This window comes from Magnolia sinica, chromosome 7 (assembly GCF_029962835.1).
Source record: "Magnolia sinica isolate HGM2019 chromosome 7, MsV1, whole genome shotgun sequence".
Taxonomy (NCBI): Eukaryota; Viridiplantae; Streptophyta; class Magnoliopsida; order Magnoliales; family Magnoliaceae; genus Magnolia; species Magnolia sinica.
Genome location: NC_080579.1, coordinates 65021943 through 65030286, shown reverse-complemented (window position 1 = coordinate 65030286; position 8344 = coordinate 65021943). Strand labels below are relative to the sequence as shown.

Here is an 8344-nt window from a genome sequence, read left to right as displayed (position 1 = left end):
TGTTCACTCGCTCATTTTCTAGGTTTCCTCGCTGAATTTCTAGCTTCCCTCGCTCAATTCGTAGGTAGCCTTGCTTAATTTCTAGCTTCCCTCGCTCAATTCCTAGGTTGCCTCGCTTAATTTTTAGGTTGTCACGCTGAATTTCTAGCTTCCCTCACTCAAATCCTATGTTCCCTCGCTCAATTCGTAGGTTGCCTCGCTCGATTTCTAACTTTCCTTGCTTAATTCGTAGGTTGCCTCACTCAATTTTTAGGTTGCCTCGTTGAATTTCTAGCTTCCCTCGCTCAAATCCTATGTTCCCTCGCTCATTTCCTAGGTTACCTCACTCAATTCCTAGCTTCCCTCGCTCAATTCCTAGGTTTCCTCGCTCAATTTTTAGGTTGCCTCGCTGAATTTCTAGCTTCCCTCGCTCAAATCCTATGTTCCCTCGCTCAATTCGTAGGTTGCCTCGCTTAATTTTTAGCATTCCTTGCTCAATTTGTAGGTTGCCTCCCTCAATTTTTAGGTTCCCTCGCTGAATTTCTAGCTTCCCTCCCTCACGGTCAAGTCGCTTCACTTCACAGTCATTTCCATGCATTTCACGGTCAATCCCATGATTTCGTTTTGATTCACAGTCATTTCCATGCATTTCATGGTCAACTCCCTTCACTTCACGGTCATTTCCATGCATTTCACGGGCAATCCCGGCGATTCCGTTTCATTTCACGGTCATTTCCATGCATTTCACGGTCAATCCCAGCGATTCCGTTTCATTTCACTGTCATTCCTATGCATTTCACGGTCATTTCCATGCATTTCACAGTCAATCCCGACGATTCCATTTCATTTCACGGTCATTTCCATGCATTTCACGGTCATTTCTCTTCATTTCACAGTCATTTCCATACATTTCATGGTCATTTCCATGCATTTCACGGTCATTTTCCTTCATTTCAAAGTCATTTCCATGCATTTCACGGTCATTTTCATGCATTTCCTGGCAATTCCCGAGACCTCAACCCAAGCCCAACCCAAGTTTTATCGAGTTGCTATTTGTATGGCCCAAACCCAAGACCAAACCCGATACATCCTGACCAAGCCCAACCCAATGTCGGGTCAGTCACAGGTTGGTCGGGTTGAGCCCGCCCAACTTTCAGCCCTAAAATTATATATGGTACGTCAAGTAACTAATTTTGATTTAGAAAATATTCTTGTTATATGATAAAGAAAGAAATGAAAAAAAGAGAAATTTTTTTATATACTTATATTTACATATTTATATAAATATGTGTTAGAAAAAAAATGTAGGTAGAATAAAATTCTCCATGTAAAAAAAAAAGTGCATAGGGATACGGTTATAGCTACGATTATAATCCGTAGCCATAGATCAGGGGTGGAATCACGGAATCTATGATTAATCGTCGATAGGGACAGCGACTTGCGATGGAATCACGGGATCCGTGATTGATCACCGAGCTACTGTTATGGCTACGGATTATAACCGTAGCTATATCTGTATCCCTATCCATACGCCATTACCATTCTGCTTGAACGTCTACCGTTGAAACCCTTTTAAGGGCCTTACAAGTTTTGGATCATTATGAAATTTGTTTTTCCTCTTCACCCAGGTCTTCGTGACCTTATGAATAGATTGGATGGAAAATAAATGTTATGGTGGGCCCTACAAAAGTTTCAACGAGGAAAATCAATTTTTCGCTGCTCTGTGTGGTGTGGCCCAGTTCATCTTTGGATATGATTTTCCTTTTTTTGATAATGCTCTGAAATGATCTTGAAATATGGATGAACATTGTGGATATAATAAATACATAGCTGTGGGGCCATGTAACTTTGATCTCTTTTAAGCCGTTCATACAACTCTCAGTTGGAGGAGCATCAGCGCTCGTCTTCGCGGTGAAAAGGAGGGGTAGTTTCGTCCTCAAAGTCGTTGTCCGCACGTGCTAGTCTAAGTTGGTAACTTAAATTTGTATTCCTTCATAAAAACTGCTGGGTAAAAGGTTTTGTCTACAGTGGTCATTTTCTCTAAATTATAGTTTGTTTTTCTTTTAGTTTTATGTTTTTGTTTAAGACATTTAGCTTTGCCATGACTATGCTCCTCTTAGCTAGGGCTAAGAGGTGAAGCTTGTAGCGTGATTGGGGTGTTAGCTTTGCTTTGATTTATGTTTATTAAACTCTCATGGATGCTAGTTTGATTATAAGGAATGTTTTTAGTTTTAATGGTTTGTTGTGACTCAAATTACAATAGATCTGCGATAGCTTGAGATATTCTCTTTTCATGTATTGAGATTGTGAACATGGGAACCCTGTTGTTCACCATCGTCTCATGGGAATGGTTGGGTGATGGAACCCTTCCTAACTTTCACAATTCTCTCACGATTGGCAGTGAGATTGGTAAATTGTTGTTGTTTGCCATAGTCTCCTAGGCATGGTTAGGTGACGGATTATCTATTGATGATTAGACCCATGAGAAGTTCAGAGATCTAACAAATCTCTTCTTACCAACTGGATAGGATAGGACTCTAATTCCAGTTGTGTCCTTGAATCATTGCTAGGTAGCTTCCCAATTGTTACAAGTGGATCCTTAGCACCTTAGTTTTTCACCTTTAAATTTACAAGTTTTAGATAAATATTTCATCATTATTCCCTCAATTACATTCAATTTAGATTTCATCTTAATCTAGCTCTAGTTTTATTTAGTTTCAGATTACATACAGGTTCCAGTCCCTTGGGATTCGACCTCAGTCTCACTGAGTTTATTACTACATCACAACCCTATACTTGGGGAGTGAACAGGTGTGTAAGAGGGATGGGATGAGAGGTAGGGTGGTGTAAGGAGAGATGACATGAGGGTTGACTTTTTGGTGAGAGAGGGATGGGTATCATGCCTTATTGGTGAGAAAGGGATGGGCTAGGTATGGGTTGTGATAAGATATGTACCTGATTGATTGATGTGATAGATGATAGAGATTCTCTCAAAATTTGCAACGCGTGGCATTTTCCTAGAAATAAATGCGGGCCCACAACTCCTAACCTGGGTATTGGATCGGTGCGCAAGTCGCAGCGTTGGAACCGCGATGACGGTGCAGTAAATAGGGTACAAGTCTCAGGTCAAGTCGACTCAGATCTATGGGATGCGACTTAGGGTCATGTGTAAATGCCGATTATAGGTCGTAGTTTGCGGGAATTTGAAAGGGAGGATCACGAGAGTCTACGGAATGGTACGAACTAGGATACATGCCTCACAAATATCGTGGGCATCATCATCATCCCCTGCCTGTTTGCTCATAATGAAAAAGATATTGAGCTCCAATGTCATATTCTCAAAAAATAAATTCATGACTCCATTCATATAATTAATGATTGCATTTGATGTGGCAAGGAATGGGTAACCAAGAATGACTGGAATTTGAGTGTTCATGTCCACGACAGGTTGAGTATCTAAGACGATAAAATCTACTGGGTAATAGAATTTATCAACCTGAACCAACACATCCTTAATTATCTATCTTAGTACATGAACTGAGTGATTAGTAAGTTGTAATGTGGTCCGGGTGGGTTTTAATTCACCTAGACCTAGTTGTTCATAAATTGAGTAAGGGATCAAATTTACACTTGCTCCTAAGTCAAGAGGTGTGTGCTCAATCTGGTAATTCTCAATTACACAAGTGATGGTTGGGCTACCAGGATCTTTATACTTCTGTGGCACATCTTGCTTTAGGATGGCACTCATTTTTTCTGTTAAAAATATTTTCTTTTGAATATTTTGTCGTCTTTTAGTTATACATAAGTCTTTTAGAAATTTGGCATATGAAGGTATTTTTTTAACGGCATCTAGTAAAGAAATGTTGACCTTCACTTGTTTCAGCACTTCTAGAATGTCCTGAGAGTTAAAGAGTGGTTTTGGTGCAACCAACCGTTCAGGTCTAACTCATATGGAGTGTTGCTAGGTCCATCATTGTTGTCCTCTTCCGAGTCATTGGACTTTTCAGCCCTCACCGGAATAGATTTGTCATTTTTTTCTCACTCCTAAGAGTGGTGATAGACTTATCTTGCTCCATTTGATTTGAAGAGCTTGGGTTGCTGATTTCGTATTGCTGTTTTGGATTAGGAAAAGGTTGAGGTGGAAGGCTTCCTTTTTCCCCACTCGCATTTTTTGTCTCAAGCCCTTGTATGACCTTTGTAAGGTCTTGAAAGGCTTACAGCATACCCTGATTGAAACGCTCTTGATTTTGAAGATGCTTTAAACCGGATCCTCTTGAGGTTTCCCTTGATTTAGAATTTGATTAGGAAATCCTTGAGGAGAAGCAGTTTGTCCATTCCTCTAACTGAAGTTTAGATGATTTCTCCAACTAGGATTATATGTATTGGAAGTGGATCCACTAAAAGGTCTTTGGTAATTGTTCACGGCATTAGATTGCTCATTTAGTACCTCTTAAAAAGCAGGTATTGTTGGACAATTTTCAGTTGTGTGAATGTTGCAAGCACAAATACCATAAATAGTTTCCTTAGCCTTATCCTTTTTAAGTTTCATGGCCTCGAGTTTCCTTGTAAGATTGGTCACTTTAGCATTTCTATCATCATCTTCTTTTAGAAGATATAATCCGCCCCTCTCCTTTGATTGAGTAGGCTTAGAAGCGGTGCTAGGTTTTGGGAAGATGTCCCATGATTGTACATTTTCAGCAAGTCTGTCAAAATAGTCCCACACATCATCAACATTTTTGTTCATGAATTCCCCATTGCACATTGTCTCAACCAATTGACGCATGAAAGATGTCAGTCCATCATAGAAGAAGTTTGTGATGCACCACGTTCAAAACCATGTTGTGGGCATGAATTGGCAAGATCCTTGAACTGCTCCCAACATTGGAAGAATATTTCATCTTTTTTTTTGTGTAAAGTTCATGATTGATTGTCTAAGGGTGTTCGTTTTATGATATGGGAAAATTTTCTTAATGAACTCCCTTGTCATGCTGTTCCATCTACCAATAGATCATGGACGTAGTGAGTGCAACCACGTCTTAGCTTTCTCTTTCAAAGAAAAGGGAAAGAGTTTCAGCCTAACCATGTCCTAAGACACGTTGGAAAAATATAAAGTGGTTATAATCTCATCAAACTCTTTCATGTGTAAATATGGATTTTCAAATTCAAGTCCATGAAATTTTGGAAGGAGTTGGATCACCCCAGGCTTAATATCCATATCACTACGCCAAAACTGCGAAAAAAGGACGGTCCAAAACCGTCTCAAATGACCAAAAGGGACGGTCTTGGACCGTCGCAAGGGCCATCAAATTTTGACATGTCGTATTACTTAAAGGACGGTCTAAAACCGTCATTCTTATTGATGGAAAAAGGATGGTCGTGGACCGTCCTTAAAAAGGATGGTCATGGACTGTCTCTTATGAGCCTTTAAAGGACAGCCATCGACAGTCCTTTTTAAGGACAGTCATGGACCGTCCTTAAAAAGGACTGTCATAGACCGTCTCTGATGAGCCTTCAAAGGACGGCTATGGACCGTCCTTTAAAAGGACGGTCATGGACTGTCTTTAAAAAGAGGGTCAATATACACTTGTTACAATATATTTCATCGTATTCTTCCTGATATACACCTGTTATATAATATATTTCATCATATTCACTTATGAGCCTTCAAAGCACATTTTCAAATTTGAGAGGATCAATATACACCTGTTACAATATATTTCATCGTATTCTTCCTGATATACACCTGTTATATAATATATTTCATCATATTCACATTCATATCCATCTAAACCCAAACTACATAAATCCAACATAAACTACATTCATCCAAACATAAACTACATCCATCCAAACACAAACAATCATATCCACATGACATTCATCCACGCATAACTACATATAAGTTTAACATCATAAATAAAAAAAAGGAAAAAAATCAGCAACAATTTTCTTTTAGTGTCTTTCATCTGAAAAAAAAAAATTAAACCAACAAAACATTATAATCCAGAATCACGAAGAATTGCATAAATTTCTTCCAAAAAAGTGGGCACTTTTTTAAAATAAAACTAATGCAAGCAAATAATGCAAAAAAAGTGTTTCAATTCAAGTTAATAGAAACAACAACAAAAATTAAAGCTTTGTAAAAAGGGGCGTGTCAAAAGGGATACATTCTTGTTTCTTGCCATGTGATTGGGCTACATTATTACAGCAATTGGGTTTGGGTTCGAGATCGGGTTTAGGTTTAGGTTTTCAAGTTTAGGTTTAGGTTTAGATTAGGGAGTTGAGATTAGGATTAGGTGTAGGTCTTGGTTTAAGGATTTGATAATACATTTCGATTATAGGTTTAGGTTTAGGTTTTAGGTTTTAGGTTATAGGTTTAGGTTTAGGATTAGGTTTTAGGTTATAGGTGATAAGTTTTGGTTATAGGTTAAGGTTTAGGTTATAAGTTTTGATTTAGGTTAAGGTTAAGGTTTAGGTTTTAGTTATAGGTTATAGTATATAGGTTATAGCTTTAGGGAATTGAGAATAGGTTAAGGTTAAGGTTTAGGTTTAGGAAATCGGGTTGAGGTTTGGGATCGGGATCGGGTTTAGGTTTGGGTTTTCAAGTTTAGGTTTAAGTTTAGGTTAGGGAGTTGAGATTAGGATTAGGTGTAGGTTTAGGTTTAAGGATTTGAGAATACATTTTGATTTTAGGTTTAGGTTTAAGTTTTAGGCTTAGGTTTAGGTTATAGGTTTAGGTTATAAGTGCACGTAATAGGTTTAGGTTTAGGTTAGGTTATAGGTTAAGGTTTAGGGAATTGAGAATAGGTTAAGGTTTAGGTTTAGAAAATCGAGTTTAGGTTCGGCATCGGGTTTAGGTTTGGGTTTTCAAGTTTAGGTTTAGGTTAGGAAGTTGAGATTAGGATTAGGTGTAGGTTTAGGTTTAGGTTTAGGAATTTGAGAATACATTTAGGTTTTAGGTTTAGGGATTGGTTATAGGTTATTGGTTTAGGTTTAGGTTTAGATTAAGGTTTAGGTTTAGGTTTAGGTTATAAGCTATAGGTTTAGGGAATTGGGAATAAGTTAAGGTTTAGGTTTAGGAAATCGAGTTCGGGTTTGAGATCGGGTTTAGGTTTGGGTTTTCAAGTTTTGGTTTAGGTTTAGGTTAGGGAGTTGAGATTAGGATTAGGTGTAGGTTCAGGTTTAGGGATTTGAGATTACATTAAGGTTTAGGTTTAGGAAATCAGGTTCGGGTTCGGGATCGGGTTTAGGTTTGAGTTTTCAAGTTTAGGTTTAGGTTTAGGTTAGGGAGTTGAGATTAGGATTAGGTGTAGGTTTAGGTTTAGGGATTTGAGAATATAATTAGGTTTTAGGTTTATATTTAGGTTATAGGTTATAGGTTTAGGTTAAGGTATAGGTTTAGGTTTCGGTTTGAGTTATAAGCAATAAGTTTAGGGAATTAAAAATAGGTTAAGGTTTAGGTTTAGGAAATCGGGTTCAGGCTCGGGATCGGGTTTAGGTTTTGGTTTTCAAGTTTAGGTTTAGGTTTAGGTTAGGGAGTTGAGATTAGGATTAGGTGTAGGTTTAGGTTTAGGGATTTAAGAATACATTTAGGTTTTAGGTTTAAGTTTAGGTTATAGGTTACAGGTTTAGGTTTAGGTTTAGGTTAAGGTTTAGGTTTAGGCTTAGGTTTATGTTATAAGCTATAGGCTTAGGGAATTGAGAATAGGTTAAGGTTTAAGTTTAGGAAATCGGGTTCGGGTTCAGGATCGGATTTAGGTTTTGGTTTTCAAGTTTAAGTTTAGGTTTAGGTTAGGGAGTTGAGATTAGGATTAGAGGTAAGTTTAGGTTTAGGGATTTGAGAATACATTTAGGTTTTAGGTTTAGGTTTAGGTTATAGGTTATAGGTTTAGGTTAAGGTATAGGTTTAGGTTTCGATTTAGGTTATAAGCAATAGGTTTAGGAAATTGAGAATATGTTAAGGTTTAGGTTTAGGAAATCGGGTTCGTGTTCGGGATCGGGTTTAGGTTTGGATTTTCAAGTTTAATTTTAGGTTTAGGTTAGGGAGTTGAGATTAGGATTAGGTGTAGGTTTAGGTTTAGGGAATTGAGAATACATTTAGGTTTTAGGTTTAGGTTTAGGTTTAGGTTTAGGTTAAGGTTATAGGTTATAGGTTTAGGTTTAGGTTTAGGTTATAAGATATAGGTTTAGGGAATTGAGAATAGGTTAATGTTTAGGTTTAGGAAATCGGGTTTGGGTTCAGGATCAGGTTTAGGTTTAGGTTTAGGTTAGGGAGTTGAGATTAAGATTAGGTGTAGGTTTATGTTTAGGGATTTGAGAATACATTTAGGTTTTAGGTTTAGGTTTAGGTTATAGGTTATTGGTT

At 37.8% G+C, this 8344-nt stretch overlaps 1 non-coding gene across 1 annotated transcript; it reads left to right on the top strand.

Annotated features, from left to right (window-relative positions):
• The first annotated feature begins 4810 nt into the window (after positions 1–4810).
• LOC131252291 (small nucleolar RNA R71) lies at positions 4811–4918 on the top strand. The gene has a single exon (XR_009174323.1). It is a non-coding gene; the product is annotated as a small nucleolar RNA R71 (small nucleolar RNA).
• Positions 4919–8344: the final 3426 nt, after the last annotated feature.